Genomic DNA, 27868 nt, shown 5'->3' on the forward strand with positions numbered 1-27868 from the left:
CATTTTCTCTCTTAGTCTTAAATTTATTGACCGATTCAGCACTTGAGTGTACTACATATTATCATCCAGATTCTTCAATGGACTTTGAGCCTTGTTAGGATTCAAACCCTTTTTCTTTAGTATTGTTGATTGATTCATTCTTCTTGATTTTTCCTTGTATTAAGTAGACCTATAAAATAATAATCATAAAAATTAACTGGGCACAAACTTCATAGAGGTAGATTACAAATATTGAAGAGTGTTCTGTTTCAAATACAAACATAGTGGTAGATGAAATCCTAGCGGTCATACTTCCCTTGTGCAGAATGGTGTTCATACTTTCCTTCTAAATGTCATGCTTTTCAGCTTTAACCTTACATATCTTGATAATTCCTTACCTAACTCATTCATATACTCATTCAATAACCAGAAGCTATACATAAGGATACACCAACAATTCTTATAACTGTTGCACTGTCTTTGACAGTAAAGTTTAAAACCTAGATTCTTTTGATAGGACTTGTCATGATGCATCAGTTTTCGTAAGTAAAAAATTGGATTTTCTTGTTTCAAGGGAACATTAACCAAGGACTGCAAAAATATTTCTCTACTTATGTCTCATTGTGAAATTTTATTTTTTCCATATAGTCGTCCAACAATTGTTAAACATTCAGAGGCTGCAGTAAAGATTAAAAATGTTATAAGCAAGGATGCTGCCACAGACAAAAAAGGCAATTCAGTGTTTCAGGCAATTGGATACTTCCAATAAGGCAATTGGTTCAATTAATAGTAAATGATACCTTTTTCGTCTCCAAGTAAGTAGCAATGTAACCTTCAGATATAGATAAGCCAACAAGGTTCTGAAATGCAAGATTACTTTTATCATGCCTATGAACTCTTTAGTGACCTCACAGGACATGTTGTGTTATTATTTGTAGACTGCATGTTAACTATCTGACAATTAGTTTTTTTTCAAATTATGTTGAAGTTCAAACTGATTGTAAATATTTTTCCATTTCTAAGACTTCTCGTTTAGTTTAAATCTCTTCATTATGCCTCCTCTTTAGCATTTTTCTCCAAAAATATGCTAGAGATAGAGATCTAAAAGGAAATAAGTAGACCTATACTTTCACCAAAGATCCTTTGCTATTGCTCCCCTCTCTCGTTGTTATTATGTTTGCGCCTCGAAAAGACTGGGTTATTAAGCTTTATCAAGAGAGAGATGTAAGACCTTGAAATCTTATCCTAACCCTATTAGTTAACAGTGAAAACACAAGATTTTGTATGAGCATGTCTCTGAAACTTCTGCTTAGGTATTAAAAGAAGAGAAGAGGCTGTGTGGGACTAGGTCGAGGGTAATATATAAGAAAAGTGTAGTATATAACAAATATTTCCAACTAAGCTACAACAGTTACGCGTCAATACCAAATTGGGATTGACTATATAATAAACTCCACCTATAAAAAATAATGAAATATTTCATAGAGTTTATAGGTTTTAACAACTTATACCCAACCAATAAGAGAGGCCAACAAGAAACAACAATAATCAATACAACTTTTTCAGCTTAATATCAATAACAACATAGAACAAACTTGACTGTTCAGTTTTACCTGTAATGTAAATTAGCTGATAATAACAGTAAATAGATAATTACACTAGCTGATAACATTGATTTTCTTCTTATCTCTTACCTAGCATAACATCCAACAGCCCACCAACATAATAAACAACGCTAAGTGTAACTAAAAGTAGATTACTCATACCTGATAGCTGCTAACCTTTTGCATTATATGTCTTTAATATCTCAAGCTTTAGGTTTAAACAAAAGAACCCCAAAAAGATAAAGAGATACTCTGAGATGTTACAGTAAAGTGGAGAAAAGCACATACATTATTCATTTGCACTATTGTTTCAGTAGCAGAGTCTTCAACCAAAACTCAGATTTAAACTGCAATGGTCACATAAGCCTATGAGCAAAAGCACCAATGAACCTTGTCTAATGTGTAAAACTGAAAATATTCCACATATCTATATCATAGTAGAAATCAAGGGAAAAATTCAATAGAATACTAAAATATTGTAGCGATCTAATCTTCAATTCCACATATTACATATCTTAATGTGTTTGTAGCAAAAAAACAATTAAATAACAAAACAGTAAGTGAGCACCACATAGTCATCACACAAATAATGAGACTCATGGTGTGTCATCTTCAAACTCTTCATCAGACTCATCTTCAGGCTCATCTTCAGACTCATCTTCAGTCTTGTCTGCAAACTCATCTTCGAATTCCTCTTGATACTCATATTCAAGTTTTTGAGTAATAAATTCTTCCAAAGGCACATCAATAATTGTTTCTGGTAAATCAGTCCTTGTTAAGAGAACTTCACCATTATCTTTTGGTATAGATGATCCCTCTAAATGTATAGATGGCTCATTTTCATAACTTTGTGAGAGACTAGAATCAACTTGATCACTCATATTAAACAAATCTCTCGGAACAGTCCTCATAACATAATGTCTATCTTGATCATATGGATCTTTCATATAGAAACATTGGTGTACTTGAGATCCAAGTACAAAAGGCTCTTTTTGAGAGCATCTCTTGTTAAAATAGGCATAGTAAGGCCATAAGTATCATTTTCAACCTCATACCAATAGCACTTGAATATAAAAACCTTCAAATGCCCGCCGTAATAGTGTAGCTCAACAATATCAACTATTCTACCATAATAAGTCATTCTGCAGCAATCGGATTTTTATCCTTTGAGCTTGCAAAACTTCTAGTTGAGGAAACTAGTGTAAAACCACTACTTTGGAATCTATATACACTGATGAGGTACCCAGAATACCTTTTTGCAACAGAATTTGGTCCTCTAGAAAACTGTTTTATCAAATCAGGCATATCCTCTTGCAAAGCACGAGTTTCAAACCATTGAGACAAGTTTTGACAATGACTCTTGGCCTTGCTCCATTTAAATCTTGTGGCTGATTATTTACTTCTTGCTCATGCTCTCTACACACCATGAACTTTTTTTGTTAAAATAATAAATAAAATAAGTTAAAAAATAATTATACAAAACGAACACCAAATTCAAATTAAGGTACCTAATATATCTTTCAACCTTGTCACAATTGCCCAATAAGTATGCATGTGCTTCACCGAGTGACTTGTCATCTAAAATGAATGGATCAGTTTTCTTTGCTCCTAAAGGAACTCCTTTGTTAGGAAAGAAAGTCATATTTTCTACATCACTTAGGTCACATTCATTATTATTTAGGTTCTTCTGTTAAATCTTGTATGCACACCCCCACGTAAATATTTTGAGAATAAATTCATACAATCTATTCCAACTCATGTCTCTGCTATGCAACCTTCTAGAAAACGTCTGTCCTGGATGTATGTTTGAATGTACCCATTTCTCTTTCTGTGGAATACATCCATCTATTTTGAATTGGACCTCCTAATCTCACTTCATTTGCCAAATGAATAGGCAAATGAATCATTATATCAAAAAATAAAGGAGGAAAAATTTGCTCCAACTGATTTATTGTTTCTATGATCTCTGCTTCTAAGCAATCAAATTCCTCCAATGTGATTACTTTTTGACACAAATGATGGAAGAAGGAACTAAGACGAATCAAAAGAATAGCCACATGATCACGAAGAATTCTTTTATTTGGTATTGGAAGAAAGTTGTCACGCCCCGAGATAACCACGAGACGAGGACACAGAACTGATACCAAGCTAACCATGCTGGTATGATCATGAACATACTAAAGATAATAAACTGATGCGGAAGCTAAATCATTATTAAATCTGAAAAGATGGAGAATCCCCAAATTCTATAACTGAGATATTTGAAAACAATAAGTTTAATACAAAGGATATATTAACTCAATACTAAGATGAATCTAACTATGTCTGAAATAAGCCTTTAAACTAGACTAAAAATACAAGGACAAGCCCCAGCTAAATCTAGTAAAACTAAAATTAAATAACTGAAGACTGAAATTAAACTCATGACGGTTGTCCTCGGAGAATGAGCACTCACCGCTGAATCTGCTGAACTAGAGATCGGAAATCGATGTATGCGTGATCTGGATGCTGAGAACCTGAACCTACATCACGAGAAGATGTAGCGCCCGTATGCGTCAGTACTTGAAAGGTATTGAGAATGTAGGTAGAAATAAGCTGAAATAAAACATAACTGAACAAGCACAAAAGCAAGTATAATAATCTGAACATGATATACTTAATTTCTGAGCTAACTTAATGCAAGGACCAATTATAACATGTTGAAACTGAATACTGAGTATAGTGATAAATGGTCAATGCGGAGAGTTTGACTGATCTGTGGGAGCTACTCATAACGGGTAGTAAAACTACTTGAGCTAAATGTGTAGTTCGATGTATACGCCCATCGAGACGACCCAATATACCCTGCCAAAGGTATAAAGACATGCTGGCATGATCACTAAACTGATTGCCCACAGAGGGGACTTACTGTCATGATCGGAATCTAGAACAAGACGAGATCGGCGTCGTTGACCTCTCAGAGGTCGCAGACAAGCCTACAAACGTCATTCTTACTTCATCTTGGTTAGTTTTAGAGAAAAATTTGAACTTTTTTCTTTCTTATTTCATGCTAAACATTTTAAACTTAACATCATAGGCGTTCACAAATAAACCATCTGATATAGAGATAATCAAATGAATGAAACAGTTCATAATTTCATTAAACGTATTTTTGCCAAAATGGCACCAATACAAAGTCTGAAATTAATGTGGAAAGCAACATTTGTGAAACATGCTCCATTAGCTAAAGCCTATATCTAAGCTAGATTATAACGGTGTACATCCTCGAATGCATGAGGGCCTACCAAGTCCTGATGAAAACTCCACTTGTGCCTGCACCTAAAATTATAGAGTTGTATGGGATTAGTACACACTTGTACTAAGTATGGGTATATGCAAGCACACACCAAGGGCATGCATGAGTAAGAATAGCTCTTTCCTAACAACATGATTATGGAAAGTCAAGTCAGTGGACTTGCCAAATTGGGATTAGGAAAGTTAGTGAACTTTCCAAATTTGAATTAGAAAAGTCAGTGAACTTTCGAATTTGGATTAGGAAAGTCATGCTATGAGAGTAACATTCATCATCATACTTATCATATTGCACACAATACATAACATCTTACACATAGCACATAACATCTTTCATATCATTCATTCATATGCCATGAGAACTTGGAATCATGGACTTGAAATTAAGACCTTTCAAAATGAGGGCTCAACATATGGTACCTCAACTAGGGAGTTTTCATTAGCAAACACAGAGTCTGCTTCATTCATTCAGACGTACTTCATTTCATTTCGTTCATAGGCTAGTATGAACACCGACTATAACTAGGATGTAGTTTAAGACTTTCACCGGGTTTGCTGTGAAATGATCAAGAATAATCTAGTCTCATTACTTGAGTCTAGCTCACCTCTTGATTATCCTATCCTAACACCTTTGATATCGTTCATTTCATTATGTGCATCATTTGAGGTTGTGGGAACTTTAACTTTAACCAACTTAGATCATGTGAGCATAATGAAATCAGTGTCTCCCCCACACCGGAAAGATGTGGAATCACCGGCCAAAGTGACCCAAAACATTCTAGCGTACATGGGAATTTAACCCCGCCAGATCCCTATATTAGCAGTATAGGTTTGAACACTAGGAGATGTAAGGATACCCATACCTGGCAATCCGGACAGTCTCATCTCATGAGAGTTGTGTGAATCTCCGCCCTTCCCTAAATAAGGCATCACTGCTCATAGATAGTCTATCGGTGCTCAGTATAAAGTTCCATTACATTCAAATCATACGTCATGGAAGGTGGCTTCTAGTATGAGGACATCATAGCTCAATAGATGATTTCTCATCTCATCATTATTGTTAAGTCTGTTAATCTCAATACTTTCTTTAGAGTGTTCATAGAGACTGGTCTCTTCATTAAATTTACACTCTCATAGGTGAGTATGTTTTGGTAACATTTAATTAGGTTCATTATAGATTGTTCTTATCTTTACATTAGCCTCATATCATGTTGTCACCACATTCATTAACATTAGCACAATTGCCCTTCATAATTACTCACTGCATTTCACTTGAATGTTCATTTCCTCATATGCTAATGCACTTGGCCATTTGTGTCTTTCACACATTTACTTTCCCGTTCTAGGGTTTCATCACTTCATTACATAATAATAATTTCATCGTATGCCAATAAACTCGGCCATTTAGTGTGTTTTACACTCGTACTTAACTATTCTAGGGTTACTTCATTTCATTACATACATCTTGGGTTCACTTATTTCTAAACGTATGCAAGACTTATGGGTCTATGCATACAAGCCATGAGGTCATTCATAGTTTGTTAAGTGAGTCATATCTTCCTAAGATTATGTAGCACAAGACTTATGTATCTTGTATATATGCCAAGATCTCGATTTCGATCTAAGTAGGTGTCAGTATTCTTGAAAATTTAATTCACTTGTGACTTATGTATCAATACACAATTTTGGGCAAGGGAACCCAAGTTTTAATCCCTTAGACAAGACTTACATTTTTCCTTGATTTTATTTTTAGTCCTCATGACATTGGGACCCTAGATCGAGCCCCAACATCAACAGTTCTTTTTAGTTCCTTTTCTTTAGAAACTCTCGCCCTTGGCCGAGGGGTTGTGGGTTCGAACCTGCACAACCTCTTTATTTAAATATCATTTAAATGTTTACTATCTCTGCGCTGGCAGAGGTTGTGGGATCGAGCCCCCACAACCTCACTTTATTTTCTTTCTTATATTCCCTTTGTCCTTTACTCTCCTTCACAGCCTTGAGGTCGTGGGTTCGATTCCCACGCCTCACAATACCCTTCTTTTATTTTTTCCTTTACTTCACTCGCTACCTGGAGGTCGTGGGTTCGATTCCCACGCCTCCCATTTTATTTTTTTAATTTTTGTACTCTACATTTTCCGCCAGCATACCCCATTCGATTCCCCCTGACCCCATTTGTTTTCTTGCGATTTCAAGGCATTACACGGGTGAGGTCACATGTTCGAATCCTGGTGGCCTCATTCCTTTATAATCAATAAAATTTCCAGATTTATTCCTCTACATTTAGCCTAATCTTAACTTGTAAGTTTTCTGGAAATTTAGTCATTTTTTTAGCTTATTTTCACCAACATTTTCACTTGAAATCTTAGGGAATTCATAGATCATCTAACACTTTTTGGGTTGCATTTTCATAGATTCGTTTAGCCAAAATATTGATACTTAAATCAGCCACACTTCCATTTTAATGAACATCACAATTTACATAGGTTTATGCACATAAAATGACAATTAAAACATTATCAAATTGAAGCCTTAATCTGAGAACCTTATTCATTGTAACATATTTGTACAAGCACACACTTGCACATAATTTCAAATACATGATTGTCTTTCATACGATTTCAAGTACACAAAGATAATCATATTCATCACGAAAACATAACACATACCTATATCTGCCAGCAATCATACCCAACTTACGATTCATTGGAGCTAGTGACAGGAGCACGCAAAAGGGGAAACAATCCTAGTTTTCGCATGAATAATATGAACCTTGAGGGGTCTCTTGGGAAAGGGACCAAGAGAGAAGAAAACCCATACCTTTTTAATATTAAACTCGTGACTTTCTGCCCAAACTTCACCCAAGAACACGCATGACAACCTCCCTTAGCCTAGTGTGCAATTAACGTTTGTTTTTTTGTGATTTTGTGTGAGTTCTTCAAGTGTGAAGAACTTGGTTTATTTTTTATTCTTTTGTATTCTATTTTGGCAGAAAAAATACATGAGAAAGAATAAGAGAGATTGAGCGTGAGGGTGGCGAGATAAACGTGAGAGAGTGGGAATTCTAGGAGGCATAGGAGTCTAGTTTTAGGACTTAGTCAATTTTAATAAAAATCTGATTTGTATTTTATTTTAAATAAGATAACAAATTAGAATTATTACTTAATTACATTAATTCAATAGCTTAAATAAAAATCACTTTAATTCATTGCTTCCACCTAGGTTCGAACCGGGTGGAGCAAGACATCACTTCATGAGCCTATTTTCGGCCCCTCTCCCAAAATTGCCTTTCAACCTTATTTATTAGGTAATTAATTACATATTTACGGTAATTACTATACTACCCTCAGCCAGGAAAAAGACCATTTTACCCCTGGACCCTTCAAACATAAGATTTCCTCTTTTTAAGTCCGTTAAAGACTCCTTTGAGTAAATCTTCGTATTCGAGATCCTTACATGGTTGGACCCAACCGTTCCAAGCTCAAATAACTCCCCAAGTTAGTTGTCTTGGATGTAGAAATGGTTTTGAGGTCTGAATCTACGCGCATCAGTCCATGTGAACCCTGGTCTAATCATAGTCATTCTTGACACATTAAGCATTTCTTATATTATCCATTTTTAGGGTTGTTACATTATCCCCCCTTAGGAACATTTGTACCTGAATGACACTACTACTATCTAACGTAATGCCAGTTAGATCATAACATAGTCACTATGCACAGTCAAGCAATAGCAACAAAAATGGAGAGATAAGGAAACTTAGACTTAAGAGTAGGAAGTCTAACCTCAAGAGCTGAAAAGATGAGGGTACTGGGATCTCATATCGACCTTGGCCTCCCACGTAGCACCCTCAACAAGATGATTCCTCCACAATACCTTCACTCTGGCAACCTCCTTGTTTCTCAGCCGCTTGACCTGTTTGTCTAAGATTTTAATAGGTACCTCCTCATAGGACAAGTCTTCATTAACCCCCAAACTTTTCACAGGTAGAGCCGATGTTGGATCACCTAGAGACTTCTTTAATATGGATACATGAAATACTGGATGGACAAAAGCTAGCTCTGCAGGCAATATTAACTCATAGTCTATCTCATCCAGACGCTGTAGGATCTCGTATGACCCAACATACCTCGGACTCAACTTCCCCTTCCTGTCAAACCTCATCACCCTCTTTATAGGTCATATCATCAGATAGACCTGGTCACCAACATCAAATTCTAAGGGCCGTTTTCTGTTATCTGCATATGACTTCTGCTTACTGTAAGCAGTATCCAACCTGTCCCTAATCACTCTGACCTTCTCTAACGGCTCATGAATTATATCTTGACCCAAAATGGATGACTCTCCAACCTCGAACCATCCATCTAGAGATCTACACCTCCTACCATACAGTGCCTCAAATAGTGCCATCCCAATGCTGGAGTGATAGCTATTATTATACGAGAACTCTATCAAAGGCAGATGGTCATCCCATCTACCCCTCAAGTCAATCACACATGCCCTCAACATATCCTCCAATGTCTGAATGGTGCGCTCTGCCTATCCATCAGTCTAAGATGAAAGGCAGTACTAAGCTTTACCTACGTGCCCAAGATCTTCTTGAAGGATCTCCTGAAATGTGAAGTAAACTAAGCTCCTCTCTCTAAAATGATAGACAAAGGAATTCCATGCCATCTCACAATCTCATCAATGTAGAGTCTCACAAAATCCTCGGCTCTGTAAGTGGAATGCACATGGATAAAGTGAGCAGACTTAGTCATCCTGTCCACAATAACCCACATGGAGTCATGATGTCTCCTATTCCTCGGAACACCAACCACAAAGTCCATATTAATGGCCTCCCACTTCCAAGTCGGAACCTCAATAATCTGAGTAAGACCGCCAGGATTAAGATGTTTATCCTTAACCTGCTGACAATTTGGACACTTAGCCACATATTTTGGAATGTGCTTCTTCATGCCATCCCACCAATAAATCTTCTTAAGATCATGATACATCTTGGTGGAACCTCAATGTATGGAATATCTGGAACCATGGGCCTCTGTAATAATCCTAGTCAGTAAATCATCCACATCTAGCACACACAGCCTGTCCTGATACTTAAGTATGCCGTCACCTCCAAAAGCGAAAGACTCATTCATCTTTATCAACACTGAGTCCTTCAGCTCCATCAACACAGGATCGAGATGCTGACCCTTCTTGACTTCAACTACCAAGGGTGATTCAGAACTAGGATGAACTGAAACACCCCTACTAGTAGAGTCAACCAATCGCACACCCAGTCTGGCCAGTCTGTGTACATCTTTGACTAACTCTTTCTTCTTATCTTCAACGTGAGTTGTGCTTCCCATGCTCATCCTGCTCAAAGCATCAGCTACAACATTAGCTTTACCTGGATGGTAGTGGACATTTATGTCATAGTCCTTCAACAGCTCCAACCATCTCCGCTGATGTAGATTCAAATCCCTCTGTGTGAACACATAATAGAGACTTTTGTGGTCTGTGAAGACATCTACATGCACACCATACAAGTAGTGCCTCCACAGCTGCTAACTCCAGGTCATGAGTGGGATAATTCTTCTAATGAACCTTGAGTTGTCTGGACGCGTAAGCTATCACCTTACCACCATACGTAAGAACACAACCCACACCAACTCTAGATGCATCACAATAAACAGTTTAATTCTCAGCACACTTAGGCAAAGTAAGCACCGGGGCTGAAGTGAGTCTGTCCTTGAGCTCCTGGAAACTCTTCTCACAAGTCTCCGTCCATTCAAACTTGGCATTCGTCTTAGTCAGAGCTGTCAGTGGAGCAGCATTGAAGAAAAGTCCTCCACGAACTTGTTGTAGTAACCAGCCAATCCGAAGAAGCTACGGATATCTATGGGAGTAAGAGGTTTTGGCTAGTTCTTAACAACCTCAGTCTTCCTAGGGTCCACCTCTACACCTTAGTGGGACACAACATGACCAAGGAAGGTCACTAATCTCAGCCAGAATTCAGGCTTGCTAAATTTGGCGTACAACTGATGTTATCTAAGTACCTACAAGGTTAGTCCAAAATGATGTTCATGCTCTTCCTTGGTCTTAAAGTAAATGAGACTGTCATAAATGAATACTATGACGAAAAATTCAACGTACTCGCGGAAAACCCTGTTCATAAGATTCATAAATGCAGCAGGTGCATTCGTGAGATGAAATGACATAACTAAGAACTCATAGTGACCATAACGCGTACGGAAGGTTGTCGTTGGGATATCTCCATCCCTAACCCTAAGCTGATGGTACTCTGAACGAAGGTCAATTTTCGAAAAGAAGCTAGATCCTCGGAGTTGATCAAACAAGTCATCTATTCTAGGAAGTGGATACTTGTTATTAAGAGTGACTTTGTTGAGCTGCCGATAATCGATACACTTTATAAGGGTTACATCCTTCTTTATCACAAACAACACTGGAGCGCCCCAAGGGGATATGCTCGGCAGAATGAAACCTTTATCAGTGAGATCTTTTAATTGCAGCTAAAATTCTTTGAGTTCAGTTGGAGCCATTATGTCAGGAGGAATCAAAATTTATTTGGTATCGGGTTCTAAGTCGATACCAAAGTCAATCTCTCGAGGAAGAGGGACTCCAGGAAAATAATCAGGAAATACATCTAGAAACTCATTCACAACAAACACTGAGTATATTGAAGGAATGTCATGATCTAAATAATTAACACTCACAATATGACATAATAACCCCTAGGATATCATTTTATTGGCATTAAGGTTTGAAATCAAGGGATTAGGACAACTAGAGTTGTACCCCTCCCAGACTAGTTCCTCTTCATTATGGAAACGAAATCTCACCACTCTACTACGACAATCCAAACAAGCATAACAACTCCGAAGCCAGTCCATGCTAAGAATAACATCAAAATCATGCATGGGTAACTCAACCAAGTCTGCACACATAGTCTTACCACTTACAACTATTGGGCAATCCTTATATACTCTATCAGTTCTTACATTTTCTCCTAAAGGTGTACTAACCACTATAGGGTCATGCAGAACTTCAGGCAATATCTCAAAAGTGAGAGCAAGCAAAGGAGTTACAAAGGAAATCGTAGACCCTAGATCAACTAAAGCATAAACACAAGTTGTGAATACTTGCAGCATACCTGTATCCACATCAGCGGACTTCTCCTACTCATCCCTGCCCTTCAGGGCATAGAATCTTTTCCTCTTAGGAGGGCCGACTGCTGCTGCACCCTATGGATTAGGATTAGGCTGAGCATTACCTCCAGCCTGACCTCTGTTCTTTGGGAAGTCTCAAACCATGTTCCCAGTCTTACCTCAACCGAATCAGGCATTAGTACCTTGTCTGCACTCTCCACTGTGAGCACGTCCACACTTGACACAGTTCTTTTTGGGACACTGCATCTCACCTCCATTGCCCTTCTTGGGCTCAGGTCTGCCTCCTCTAGGTTCTTACTGCTCTGAGAATTAGAGTTCCCAGAACTCTGCTACACCTTCTTGAACCTGGGCTGCTCATAGATGCCAAAATTATTTATATGGCCTCTATAGCTTGGACCTGCCTGATCTTGAGGCTTCGGCCTCCTACCATCACGAACGCCCCTCTTTTTGTGGCCGTCCTCTACCTGATGGACATGCACCATCAACCTGGAGATTTCCATATTATCATGGAGCATCGCAGACCGACACTCCACCTCCATATCTCCATTGATTCCTGTGAGGAACCTGCTCATCTCATCCCTGCTGTTAGATACAAGGGAAGTAGCATGCTTGGATAGTTTGAAAAACTTCAGGGAATACTTCTTGATTGTCATTGATCCCTGCTTAAGGTTGATAAAATCCTCAACCTTTGCCTCCCTCATCTCCCTAGGAAAGAATTCTCCAGGAAGGTTGTCTTAAACAGCTCCCAAGTGAACAAAACTCCGCCTAATGCTCGGCTATCCTGCTACATCTTGCACCAAGTGTGTTCAACATCATTGAGCTGATAGGCATCTAACTCAGCCTTCTCAAAATCTGTGGCCCCCATAGCCACCAAAATCTTATGCACCTCATTCACAAACTCCCGGGGGTCCTTTGAAGTCTTAGACCCTGTGAAAATAGGAGGATTCATCCTCGTGTAGTCTCTCAACCTGTCAACCATGCTATGAACCGGTGGGTTCTCCCTCTGAACATCCTGCCGGTTGACCTGGGCTGTCATAGCCTGGGCCTGCATATTGATGGCCTGTGCCATCTGGCCAAGAGATGCCCGTACCTCTGCATCAGTCAACCCAATTGGTTTAACCGGCATAGCCACTCCTTCAGCTGGAGCCTGGGGTGGAACCTGATTGCCCCCAGCAGCTGCACCTAATCTCCTTTGACCAACATTCCTCCTAGTATTCATTCTCTGAAAACAATAAGAATTGATGTTACAAACGTTCATAACACCAAGAAATTGAACATGCAGTCTTTAATTCAGGATAGTGGTGGACCTCACTACCATGACTTAGAATCTACTCAATGTGGTTGATGTGAACTTATTAATTCTGTAATTTAACGTATTTCTCTGATACCAACTTTGTCACGACCGGAATCTAGACCCGATATGAGACTTGCGTCGTTGACCTCTCAGAGGTCGCAGACAAGCCTACAAACATCATTCTTACTTCATCTAGGTTAATTTTAGCGGAATATTTGAACTTTTTGCTTTCTTATTAAATTCTAAACATTTTAAACTTAACATCATAGGCTTTCACAAATCAACAATCTAATATAGAGATAATCAAATGAAGAAACAGTTCATAATTTCATTAAACATATTTTTGCCAAAACGACACCAATACAAAGCCTGAAACAAAAGTGTAAAGCAACACTAGTGGAACATGCTCCACTAGATAAAGCTTACATATAAGCTAGATAATAACAATGGACATCCTCGAAAGCTTGAGATATTACCAAGTCTGGATGAAAACTCCACGTCCGAATAGCTGCAACGTCAACCTGTGAGCTCTAGTGTCGTCCACCTTTGCCTGCACCTAAGAATATAGAGTTGTATGGGATTATTACACACTTGTACTAAGTATGTGTATATACAAGCACACACCAACGACATACATCAGTAAGAATAGCTCTTTCCTAACAACAAGATTAATGAAAGTCAAGTTAGTGGACTTGCCAAATTGTGAATAGGAAAGTTAGTGAACTTTCCAAAATTGGATTAGGAAGTCACTGAGCTTTCCAAATTTGGATTAGGAAAGTCATGCCATGAGAGTAACATGCATCATCATACTTATCATATTGCACACAACACATAACATCTTACACAAAGCACATATCATATTGCATATAGCACATAACATCATTCGTATCATTCATTCATATGACATGAGACCTTGGAATCATGGACTTGACATGAAGACCTTCCAAAATGAGGGCTCAACATATGTGACCTCAACTAGGGAGTCTTCATTAGCAAACACAGAGTCTGCTTCATTCATTCAGATGTACTTCATTTCATTTCGTTCATAGGCTAGTGTGAACACCGCTATACCTAGGATGTAGTTTATGACTTTCATCGGGTTTGCTGTGCAATGATAAAGAATAACCTAGTATCATTACTCGAGTCTATCCCACCTCTTTATTATCCTATCCTAACACCTTTGGTATCGTTCATTTCATTATGTGCATCATTTGAGTCTGACCTAATTCATTCATTCGGAAGGTTAACTTTAACTGACATAGATCATGTGAGCAACATGAAATCCAGTGTTTCCCCCACACCGAATAGAGGTGGAATCACCGGCCAAAGTGACCCAAAACATGCTAGCGTACATGGGAATTTAACCCAGCCAGATCCCTATATTGGCAGTATAGGTTTGAATACTAGGAGATATAAGGAGACCCATACCCGACAATCCAAATAGTCTCATCTCATGAGAGTTACGTGAACCTCTGTCCTTCCCAAAAGAAGGCATCACTACTCATAGCTAGTCTATCGGTGCTCAGTATAAAGTTCCATTACATTTAACTCATACATCATGTAAGTTTGCTTCTAGTATGAGGACATCATAGATCAATAGATGATTTCTCATCTCATCTTTAGTATTAACTGTGTTAATCTCAATACTTTCATTAGAGTGTTCATAGAGACTGGTCTCTTCATTAACTTTACACTCTCATAGGTGAGTACGTTTTGGTGACATTTACTTAGGCTCATTTGAGATTGTTCTCATCTTTTACATTAGCCTCATATCATGTTGTCACCACATTCATTAACATTAGCACAACTGCTCTTCATAATTACTCACCCCATTTTACGTGAATGTTCATTTCCTCATGTGCCAATTCACTTGGCCATTTGTGTGTTTCACACTCTTACTTTCCCCTTCTAGGGTTTCATCATTTCATTACATAATAATCATTTCATCGTATGCCAATGTACTTGGACATGTAGTGTGTTTTACACTCGTACTTAACCCTTCTAGGGTTACTTCATTTCATTACATACATCTTAGGTTCACTGATTTCTAAACACATGTTAGAGTTATGGGTCTATACGTACAAGCCATGAGGCTTCATTTATAGTTTGTTAAGTTACTCATATCTTCCTAAGATTATGTAGTACAAGACTTATGTATCTTGTATATATGCCAAGATCTCAATTTCAATCTAAGTAGGTTGCATTATTCTTATACATTTAATTCACGTATGACTTATGTATAAATACAAAAATTTGGGAAAGGGAACCCAAGTTCAAATCCCTTGGACAACACTTACATTTATCCTTGATTTTATTTTTAGTCCTCAAGAAATTGGGACCCTAGATCGAGCCCCAACATCAACATTTCTTTTTAGTTCCTTTTCTTTAGAAACTCTCTCCCTTGGCTGAGGGGTTGGGGGATTGAACCCCCACAGCCTCCTTAGTTTAATTTTGATTTAAATGTTGACTATCTTTGCGTTGGCAGTGACGTTGTGGGATCGATCCTTCACAGCTTCACTTTATTTTCTTACTTATTTTCCCTTTCTCGTTTACTCTCCTTCATAGCCTTGAGGTCGTGGGTTTGATTCCCATGCCTCACATTACCCTTCTTTTATTTTTCGATCACTTCACTCGCTTCCTGGAGGTCGCGGGTTCGATCCCATGCCTCCCATTTTATTTTATTAATTTTTGTACTCTACCCCATATCAATTGCCCCGACCCCATTTCTTTTCTTGCACTTTCAAGGCATTACACGGGTGAGGTCACAAGTTTGAATCCTTGTAGTCTCATCCCTTTATACTCATTTAAATTTCCTGATTTATTCCTCTACATTAGCCTAATCAAAACTTGTAATTTTGCTGGAAATTTAGTCATTTTTTAGCTTATTTTCACCAACATTTTCACTTGAAATCTTATGGAATTCATAGATCATCTAACACTTTTTGGGTTGCATTTTCATAGATTCGTTTAGCCAAAATATTGATACTCAAATCAGCCACACTTCCATTTTAATGAATATCACGATTTACATAAGTTTATGCACGTAAAATGACAAATAAAACATTATCAAATTGAAGCCTTAATCCGAGAACCTCATTCATTGTAACATATTTGCACACGCACACACTTGCACATAATTTCGAATACATGGTTGTCTTTCTTACGATTTAAAGTACACAAACACAATCATATTCATAAAGAAAACATAAAATATACCTACATATACCAGCAATCATACCCAACCTACGATTTATTGGGAGCTAGTGACAGGGGCATGCAAAAGGGGAAACAATCCTAGTTTTCGGATGAATAATATGAACCTTAAGGGGTCGCTTGGGAAAAGGACCAAGAGAGAAGAAAACCCATACCTTTTTTGACGTTAAACTCATGATTTGATGCCCAAAAACTTCACCGAAGAACACGCCTAAGACTCCTTAATATCAAGTCCACTCGAATGACAACCTCCCTTAGCCTAGTGTGCAATTAACGTTTGTTTTCTTGTGATTTCGTGTGAATTCTTAAAGTGTGAAGAACTTGGTTTATTTTTTCTGCTTTTGTTTCTTATTTTGGCATAGAAAATACGTGATAAAGAATAAGAGAGATTGAGTGTGAGAGTGGAGAGATAAACGTGAGAGAGTGGGAGTTGTAGGAGACTTAGGAGTCTAGTTTTAGGACTTAGTCAATTTGAATTAAAATCTGATTTCTATTTTAATTTAAATCAGATAATGAATAAGAATTATTAGTTAATTACATTAATTCAATAGATTAAACAAAAACACTTTAATTCATTGCTTCCACCTAGGTTTGAACCCGGGAGGAGCAAGACTTCACTTCATGAGCCTATTTTCGGCCCCCTCTTCCAAAATTGCCCTTCCACCTTATTAATTAGATAACTAATTATATATTTAGGGTGATTATGATACTAACTTATCCAGGAAAAAGACCATTTTACCCCTAGACCCTTCAAACCTAAGATTTCCTCTTTTTAAGTCTGATAAAGACTCTTTCGAGTCAATCTTCGTATTCGAGAGCCCTACATGGTTGGAATCAACCTTTCAAAGCTCAACTAACTTCCTAAGTAAGTTTGCTTGGTTGTAGAAAGGATTCTGAGGTCTGGTTCTATGCGCATCTGTCCGTGTTAACCCTGGTCTAATCATAGGCATTCTTGACATATTAAGCATTTCTTATCTTATCCATTTTTAGGTTTGTTACAATTACAACCTACTTGGCTAGTAGTTCTGGGACTATTGGGTACACTAAACCCTAGTCCAACATGGTATTATGCTACTCCTAATGAATTTTGTAAATTAACTGATTATGCCTGAGTTTCTGTAAATACTGGATAGCTCGAAACTGAATATGCGAACTTAGAATGCAACAATTAATCTGGTAATTATGAATTTATAACTGAGGAATGTGTATCAGAAGTGTCTGAAATATATGACCTAGCATGTGTAATTTAAGAACTAAAGAAATACATAGCTAGGGTTCTGAAATTCATGCGGTAATTTGAGTAATAACATGATAATCTGATTTGGAACATATATTTAATAAATTCATGAAGTTCTATCAAACTTGTAGAAACCCTAGGTTTAATCATGATAAGAGAATCAAGAATCTGACTGAATACTAGGGATACAATAGGTGAAAGGATCCCACTAGTGAAATCCCACATACCTAGTGATGAAATCCACGGAAAAATAATTAAGTTTTGTGGCTGGAACTGCTGGACACTTGTTTCTTTCTTGAACTAGGGTTCTTCAGCTTTTTCTCCTTTCTTACTTCTATTTTTCTAACTTTTGATTTAATGATTTGACATAGATATGTTTTAATTATGTTTCTAGGCTTAAACTGACTAAAATATGATGATTTAGGGTCTAAAAGACGTAACTTAGGGTTTAACAGAGTATGAAAGGTCCAAAGGACCCCTGAAAGGTTGCTGTCGGACCAAACGACGGGCAGGACTGACGGTCCGTCGTTTGCTCGACGCCCCATCGTTGGGTCCGTCGTCAGGGCCTATTTGACAAGACTTTACTAAAATGGGCATAAATTGTTACTCGGACATCTGATTTTAGCAAGGTCGGTGGATATGGAAAGATAATTCAATTATCTATACGTGGATATGTCATGGGACACCTAATTTATTTTGAGCTAACAATTATGACCATTTGAAGTTTATCCAACATCATTTCCCCTTAACTGTTTACATATTTTCAAACTATGGTCAGACCTATGGACCGTAGGTCCACCTACAGACCGTGCTGGTCATCATAGCTCTTGTCATAGAGTAGGTGAACGAGGTATCGATCGACGGTCACAGACTACGAACTATCGTCTGACCTACGGACTGTAAGTCCGTCCGTCGTCCATGACTTAACCAATTTTTTTGGGCTGAAACTTTTGGGAGTTTCTGATCCCATCAACGGTTGTGCAGGATAGAACGTGGGTTAGGCTACTGTCCGACAATGCCACCGTTGGTTGCACCTGCATAGTTTTCTACAAAGCTTGTTTTTGGTGTGTTTTGGCTACAGGGTGTTACATTATCTCCCCCTTGGGAACATTTGTCCTTGAATGAAGACTAAACTAGCTAAAATAGAGGGAGAGAGATACAAACCCTACAACTAAACACTCATAACTGAGTTTCTGACTTAATTGAGTTCCGATAACATGCAAATACCCTGAAAATGCAAGTACAAACTGAGGGAACATGATTCTAAGACTGAATTCACGTATGAATGACTGGAAAACTGAAGAGGAACTATCCCCTCCAGTGGAGTGGAATTTGAAGGAAAGAGGTTAGGATACTTTGCTTTCATGGCTGCTTCTGCTTCCCAAGTAGCTCCCTCTATGGACCGACTCCTCCACAAAACCTTGACTGAAGAGATTTCTTTTTTTCTCAACCTTCTGACCTAACGGTCAAGAATCTTAACTGGTACATCCTCATAAGAAAGACTATCTTTCTCCGCCACACTCTCTAATGGAACTACTGAGGCTGGATCACCCACATACTTCTTCAAGAGTGAGATGTTGAAGACCGGATGCACTGTTGCTAATTCTGATAGCAACTCTAACTTTTATGCCACCTTGCCAACCCTTTTCAAGATCTTGTAATGACCTACATATCTAGGACTGAGCTTCCCTTTCTTTCCAAATCTCATCACCCCTTTCATAGGTGAGACCTTCAGAAAAACCCAATCATTAACTTGGAACTCTAGTTCCTTTCTCCTTACATCTGCATAAGATTTTTGACAACTTTGGGCTGTCTTAATTCTATCTGTAATGAGTTGCACATTCTCTATAGCATAAAGGACTGAATTTGGCCCTATTAAAGCTGATTCACCTACTTCAAACCAACCAACATGAGATCTACATCTACGCCCATATAAAGCCTCATAAGAGGCCATGTGAATGCTGGAATGGTAGCTATTACTGTAGGCAAACTCAATAAGAGGAAGGTGATTATCCCAACTACCTTTGAAATCTATCATACAAGTTCTTAACATATCCTCTAAGGTCTGAATAGTATTCTCTGCCTGCCCATCCGTATGTGGATGAAATGCTTTAATGAGGTTAACTTGAGTACCAAGGCCTTTCTAAAATGACTTCCAGAGATGAGAGGTAAACGGAGGACCTCTATCTGAGATGATAGACAAAAGGAACCCCATGCACCCTCACAATTTCATTGATGCAAAGATTGGCATATTCCTTCACCAAATCTGTAGTCTTGACCGCTAAAAAGCGAGAAGACTTAATCATTCTATCAACTATCACCCAAATGGAGTCATGTTGTCTGCGAGTACGAGATAACCCTGTGATGTAATCTATATTGATCACATCCCACTCTCAAGTAGGAATATCAATATCTTTAGTCATACCTCCTGGTTTCTAATGTTCTACCTTGACTTGCTGGCAATTGGGGCACTTACTCACAAATTCTGCTATATCCCTCTTCATGCCATTCGACCAATAGACTTCCCGCAGATCGCGGTACATCTTTGTGCCACCTGGATTAATAGAATACCTAGAGTTATAGGCTTCTTCAAGAATATTTTGTCTCACTCTACTAAGTGCTGATGTTTTAGACATTTTAGGAATCTTGAACCTGGTGCTCTGATACCAAGTTTTGTCACGTCCCGAGCTACCCTGAGACGCGGACACGGAACCTAGGACCAGAAGTGATCCCAAGCTAACCCTGCTGGCATGATCATGAGCATACTAAAGATAATAAACTAATGCAAAAGCTTAATCATAATTAAATCTGAAAAGATGGGGAAATACCCATATTCTATAAATGAGATATTTGAAAATAATGAGTTTAATACAAAGGAATTATTAACTTAATACTAAGCTGAATCTAACTATGTCTGAAGTAAGCCTCTAAACTGACTAGAAATACAAGGACAAGCCCCAGCTAAATCTAGCAAAACTGAAACTAAATACCTGAAGACTGAAATTAAACTCATGAATGTTGTCCTCAGAGAATGAGGACTCACCACTGAATCTGCTGAACTAGAGATGGGAAATCGATCTATGCGTGATCTAGATGTTGAAAACCTACATCACGAGAAGATGTAGCGCACGTATACGTCAGTACTTGAAAGGTACTGAGCATGTGGGATAGAAATAAACTGAAATAAAACATAACTGCGTAAGCACAAAAGCAAGTATAATAATCTGAACATGATATACTGAATATTTGAGCTAACTGAATGCAATGAACAATTTATAACATGCTGAAACTGAATACTAAGTATACTGATAAATGGTCAATGCAGAGAGTTTGACTTATCCATGGGAGCTACTAATAACCGATAATAAAATAACATGAGCTAAATGTGGAGTATGATGTTTACGCCCCATTGAGAGGATCCAATATACCCTCCCAAAGGTATAAAGGCATGTTGGCGTGATCATTAAATTGATTGTCCACAGAGGGGACTTACAACCTACTTGGCTAGTAGTTTTGGGACTATTGGGTACGCTAAACTCTAGTCCAACTTGGTATTATGCTACTCCTAATGAATTTTATAAATTAACTAATTATGTCTGAGTTTCTGTAAATACTAGATAGCTCTAAACTTAACATACAAATTGAGAATGTAATAATTAATCTGGTAATTATGCATTTATAACTGAGGCATGTATATCTGACGTGTATGAAATATTAGACCTAACATGTGTTATTCAAGAACTAAAGAAATACATATCTAGGATTCTGAAATTCATGCGATAATTTGAGTAATAACATGATAATCTGATTTGGAACACATATTTAATAAATTCATGAAGTTCTATCAAAGTTCTAGAAACCCTAGATTTAATCATGATAAGAGAATCAAGAATCTGACTGAAAACTAGGGACCCAAACGGTTAGAGAAACCCACTAGTGAATTCCCACATACCTAGTGATGAAACCCACGGAAAAATACTTAAATTTTATGGCTGGAACTGCTGGACACTTGTTTCGTTCTTGAAATAGGGCTCTTGAGATTTTTCTCCTTTCTTGCTTCTAGTTTTATAACCTTTGATTTAATGATTTGACTTAGATATGTTTTAATTATGTTTCTAGGCTTAAACATACTAAAATATGATGATTTAGGGTCAAAAAGACGTAACTTAGGGTTTAAACGGAGTGGGAAAGGTCAAAAAGACCCCTGCGAAGGTTGCTGTCAGACCAAACGACGGCTAGGACTGACGGTCCGTCGTCTACTTGATTCCTTGTCGTTGGGTCCGTCGTTCGGGCCTGTTCGACAATACTTTACTAAAATGGGCATAACTATTTACTCGGAGATCTGATTTTAGCAAGATCGGTAACTATGGAAAGATAATTTAAATATCTATATGTGGGTAGGTCATGGGACACCTAATTCATTATGTGCTAAGAGTTATGACCATTTGAAGTTTACTCAACAGCATTTCCCTTTAACTGTCTGCAAAGTTTCCACCTACGGACCGTGCTGGTCATTCGTAGCTCTTGTCAAAGAGTGGGTAAATGGGGGTCTCGATCGAAGGTCACGGAATACGGACCGTCGTCTAACCTACGGACTGTAAGTCTGTCCGTCATCCAAGACTTAACAAATTTTTCTGGGCTGAAATTTTTGGGAGTTTCTGATCCCATCTACGGTTGTGCAGGACGGACCGTGGGTTAGGCTACGGTCCGTCGATGACACCGTTGGTTGCACCTGCAGATTTTTTCTGCAAAGCTGGTTTTTGGTTTATTTTGGCTACGGGGTGTTACAGAAGTAATGCAACATGAAATGAGCATCATGAGTTTTAGAATTAGACACTTTTCTTTCATCCGATTGCACACACCTAGATATATTGGAGGCACTACTATCAGGTAGCTTGGCTGTCTTTAAAACGCCACAAAAAATTCATTTCTCTCCATTTGTCATTGAGAAGCATACCTTTGCCAACTTTGTTCTCTTACTAACTTCTGTATCTTTTGGATGAAGGTTCTTCCTGATTCCCATATCTTTCAAATCATATCGGGCATTTGCATGATCCTTTGTTTTGCGAGAAATATCCAAAAGAGTTCCAAGAATGCTATCAACTATGTTCTTCTCTATGTGCATTATATCAAGATTGTGACGTAATATGTTGTGCTGCCAGTAAGGTAATTCAAAAAAATTGACCTTTTCTTCCATGGGACATCATTTGATCTCTTTCTCTTCTACCCAAACACATTCTCAAAATCATGTAAGCTATTAAGCACATTAGTTCCCTTTAAGGGAGGTGGAGGAGTCCTGAACTCAGTTTTTCTATTGAATGATCTTTTGTTAGATCTCCATGGATGATCCCTGTGTAGAAAAAATGATGATCCATATAGCACATTTTTCTAATATGTTTAAGATAGTGCGAATTAGTGCAATAGTTACAACAAGGTCAAGTAAACTTTTCTTTTGTACTCCAACCAGATAACATAGCATAAGTAGGAACGTCAATGATTGTCCATATAAGAGCTGCCCACATTTGAAAAGTTTCATTTCTTGAAGCATCATATGTTTCAACCCCGGAATCCCATAATAATTTCAAGTCATCTATCAATGGTTGTAAGTAAATATCAATGTCATTTCCGGGTGATCGCGGCCCAGGTATAAGTAAAGAAAGTATAAAATATTCAGATTTCATGCACGTCCAAGGAGCCATATTATAAACCATCAACATAACTGGCCATGTGCTATGTGATAAACTCATGGTTTGAAATGGATTGAATCCATCACTTGACAATCCAAGTCTCACATTGTGACAATCTATCTTTCCATGCTAGACCATCAGCGGGATGCCTTAATATTCCATGTTTAGAAAATTCCTCTTCATGCCACATCAAAGAATCTGCCGTCTTCGAGCACATATATAGCCTTTTGAGTCTAGGAATTAATGGAAAGTGCCTCAAAGTCTTTGTTGAAGCTCAATTTTTTTGAAGGCTCAATCTCACTATCAACATTAGCGATTGAATATATTGTGAAGCTCCACAAGTATGAAACAATTCATCATCCTTATGATCATTCCTGAAAAACATGCAATCATTTGAAGATGCATCAATTTTCTCATAATCCAGACAAAGATTCATAACCATAGATTTGGTTTTATTGTAAGACTGAGGAATGTTCAACTCGGGCATCGCCTCTTTTAATAACTCTAAAAGAGAAGTTAATGATTCATTGCTCCATCCATGTAAACACTTCAAAAAGATAAGCGAAGTGTGAATGATAATTTATAGAACCCTGTACAGCTAGGATATAATTCTTTATTTGCCTCGTCAAGTAAGTTATAGAATTTCTTGGCATCTTAATTTGGACCATCATAAACTCCTCCAGCCTGTGCAACATCTCTAAATTGATCATTCAACAACCCATCAATATCATCACACAAGTAATCCATAATGTCATCAACATTCAAATTAATGTCCCATTCTTCGTGATTGATCCATCTAGTATAACCCTTAACAAATCCATAGCATATTAGATAATCATAGACTACATTCCTTCGTGTCCAACAAATATTAAAACATTTTGCATATGGACACTGAATTTCCTCTCCTATTGGATCTCAATAAGAGTAAGCAAAATCTAGGAAAGATTCAACACCATCAATATGCTCTTTGCTATAACTTGCTAAATTCATCCAATCCTTGGATGGGATATTTGATTTCCTAAAATATCAATATATTAAATATTAGTATTTTTTTATTAAGAATAATTATATCATTAACTACTTCACAAATAAGTTTTAGAAGTCACGAGTAATCTATCAGAACCATGTGTTATGAGATGATAAAAGTTTCTTACCTAGTCATTAAACTTTCGCTATGTCAAATCAAACCTTGAATCCTCCACATATGTTTTTGAATGTTGATTATACTACCAAGGAAAAAATAATTACTAGGTAATTAACATAGAGTGAATCATTTAAATATAGCTTTTGAATTCACTATTCAACAAGAAAATCATGAGGAAGTACAAGAAGTTACAGAAAAGCAAGGAATCTCACGGAGGGGTTGAAAGACTGTGAGGCAAAGGACCAGAATACCAACCCCAACATGTATGCTAGTTCTAGTAGACTCAACACTAGGTCTAAGAGTAAAGGTCCTTAATGATATTTTTAATTTTTCATAAAGAGTTTGTTAAATAAGAAAGAGTTTTCACTTATCCTAGAACGACTCTTTGAGAAATGCTAAAGAACAGACCTAAATTTCTAATTTTTAAATAACTCCTTGGATGGAAGAGTAATAACATGCGAAGGAGCATGTATGAGACTTATGTGTGTATGACAAATTCAGATTAAAGAGGAACAGAACAACAAGAGATAGCACAATATGCATTTTCTTAAAAGATGATTTTTAGTTCAGTTCTTCAGACAAAGCAGGCTTATCTAGTGAAACTCAAATAATAGTTTCAGAGAGATCTGTAAACATTATTTACACAACCTTTTCTTTGCCACATAGATATAATAGTGTCTTAGCATCTAAAATCTCTCATTAAGTAATATTAACAGAATATATTAGTGAGATTCTTTCCTTCTATCAATGGGGACAAAAATATGAGTTCATAGAGCACCACAAACATAGAATATTAATGTCACTACAATATCATTTATGCCTTTGCTTTACCTTTAGGTGAAGGGACTAACAAGAAATTCAAGATGCTAGTTATGGTCTTAACTTGTGCATTCAACGTGGATATACATACAATATTTTAGAGGTAGATTCTGCATTTCTAACTAAATCGTCTTTGCAGATTTCTGATCATCCTTGGAGGATTTGTATATATGTTAAGGAACTTCAAGGTCTAGCTAAGCGATGTGAATGTTTTCAATGTGTTCATAAATATAGAGAGGTTAATGGTACATAAGATGTTCTGTCCAAGAAAAGTCACAAGCATGATATTATTCAACATTTTTACACTCCCAATCAATTACCAAAAACAGCGAGAGGAAGTTATAATTTGGAGAAGTTGGGAATGCGAAGTTTCAGAAGGAAAAAATTGAGAAGGAATAATGTTCCTCCTTGATTTCCTCTATGTTAAATACAACTTCTGGAGTTTCTGTTTTTCCTGTCTTTCAGCTTAAATATTATTTAAGTTGTTGTTAATTAGGAACAGAAAGTTCAGGTAGTTGTGAACTATGATCATTTCAGAAAGATTAAAACTCCTTCTTTATTTCTGTACAATTCCTTGTCATTTTGAACTTAACTAGTTTTGTTTAGCTTGGTTTGTGTTTACGAATTTTATGTTGGAGATAAACATGTCATCAGGTCCTAAATTCTAATAGTCATCACTCTATGCAGCTAAGTGAATGACGGAACGTACATTCAGCAACAATTAAAGACAATCACAGTCCTGAGCAACAATATGCAGATATGTGATTGCAAGTAGCAGCTAGTTGCAGTCTTGTTAGCAGGTACATTCAAGTTTTTTATAATCTTGGAACATATATTGTTGTCATATGCATTTCAGCAGAGAATTGTCACACACATGTAGCACAGTCATGCATTGAAAATGCCCATATTATGCAGACTTGGAATGTAGGAATACAACTTACATTTTGAGGATATACTAAAATCAACATCCCACCAACAAGTTTATAAAGTTACAAAGCACAGAGCATTTTCAGATGCCTATATCATTCCTATGCTACATAAAGACTGAAAGAGTCATACAATTTATATATTGTTCAAATTGACTATGTCTAACTTAGGTACAGTTTATTGAATAGGTTTAGCTTCGTTAAACTTTTTCTTGTAAAGGGAGAATCTCCCTAATTTATGTAATCTCTCTAGGTGCTTAGTCTTTGATTACAAACTTATTGTACATGTTGAGTTGACTAACCTCAGGAGGTAGGTCAATTCGTATCAACAACACAACACTATCAAAACCCTAAATTAAAATTTTGACATTCAAAGATACACAAGAATATCATAAACTAAAAGCTACTGGTGCAACAACCCAAGACGTGAGGCGTGTTCATTTGTGTAGCATTTTGTTGATCTATGAAATCCGACAGAACAACTCATTAACAAAGAATCTGTGATGAAAAGAGCAACTCATCAATAAAAAATATGTTACGAAAATCACTTTCTTCAGCTCTTCGATCTTCAACAAGGAATCTGTAAACAATTTTGACGGAAATTCGTAAGAGAAATCGTATTCGTATTTGGGGAAAAGAACGTCTTACACTAACAAAGCTTGGAGCGTAGAATCAGTTAATCAACATCTTCTCAGCTCAGCTCCTCCGATTTTCAGCTCCTCCGATTTTTATCTCCTCTTATTTTGGTGAATAGAATCAGTTCAACTTCTCTGATTTTCAGCTCAGCTTCAGTCTTCAGCTTCCTCTCTTCATCTCCTCTTATTTTCAGCTTCCTCTCTTTGATTTTTAGCTCATCTTCAGTCAATTTGAAGTTCTGGAGAAGAGAAATCGTGTGTATTTTATAAAAAATTTCTGGAGCGTATGTTCTGGAGCGTAAACATCGTGTGGATTTTTCAGCTCAGCTTCCTCTAAGCCCCAATTTGTTTTTCCTAATATTTTTACAATTATTTTTTTGGCCAATAAAAATGGGAGGGAGAGTAGAAATGTTGGTGGGAATATAATATTTTGGTGAAATTTTTAAGGTCACACTTCTAAAGTGTTGTTTTTACAATTATAAACATAGGACCCTTTAAAAATGTGGCCATATGTATAAATAATTGTTGCCATTAATTTCATACTATGACAACACTTAAAAAGTGCAGCCTATACCATTAACTTTACAAGTTTTGCCAGTATTATTGTTGCCAGAACATAAAAATTTAGGCTACATTTTAGAAGTGTTCCCAAAAGTATATTAGGCAACACTTTTCAAGCATTGCTCAGATGTAATGTGATCATAGGCCTAAAATGGTGTAGTGTACCTCTTGTAGTATTTTGAATATATGGGTTGAGATTGATCCTTAGTGATATAGAATTGTGATAGATTGATGTGTGATCCACTTATGGTGGAGGTGTTTAGGTATTGAGTATGAATGGTTTGATGCACTTATGGTGGAGGTGCTTAC

This window comes from Solanum pennellii, chromosome 1 (assembly GCF_001406875.1).
Source record: "Solanum pennellii chromosome 1, SPENNV200".
NCBI lineage: Eukaryota > Viridiplantae > Streptophyta > Magnoliopsida > Solanales > Solanaceae > Solanum > Solanum pennellii.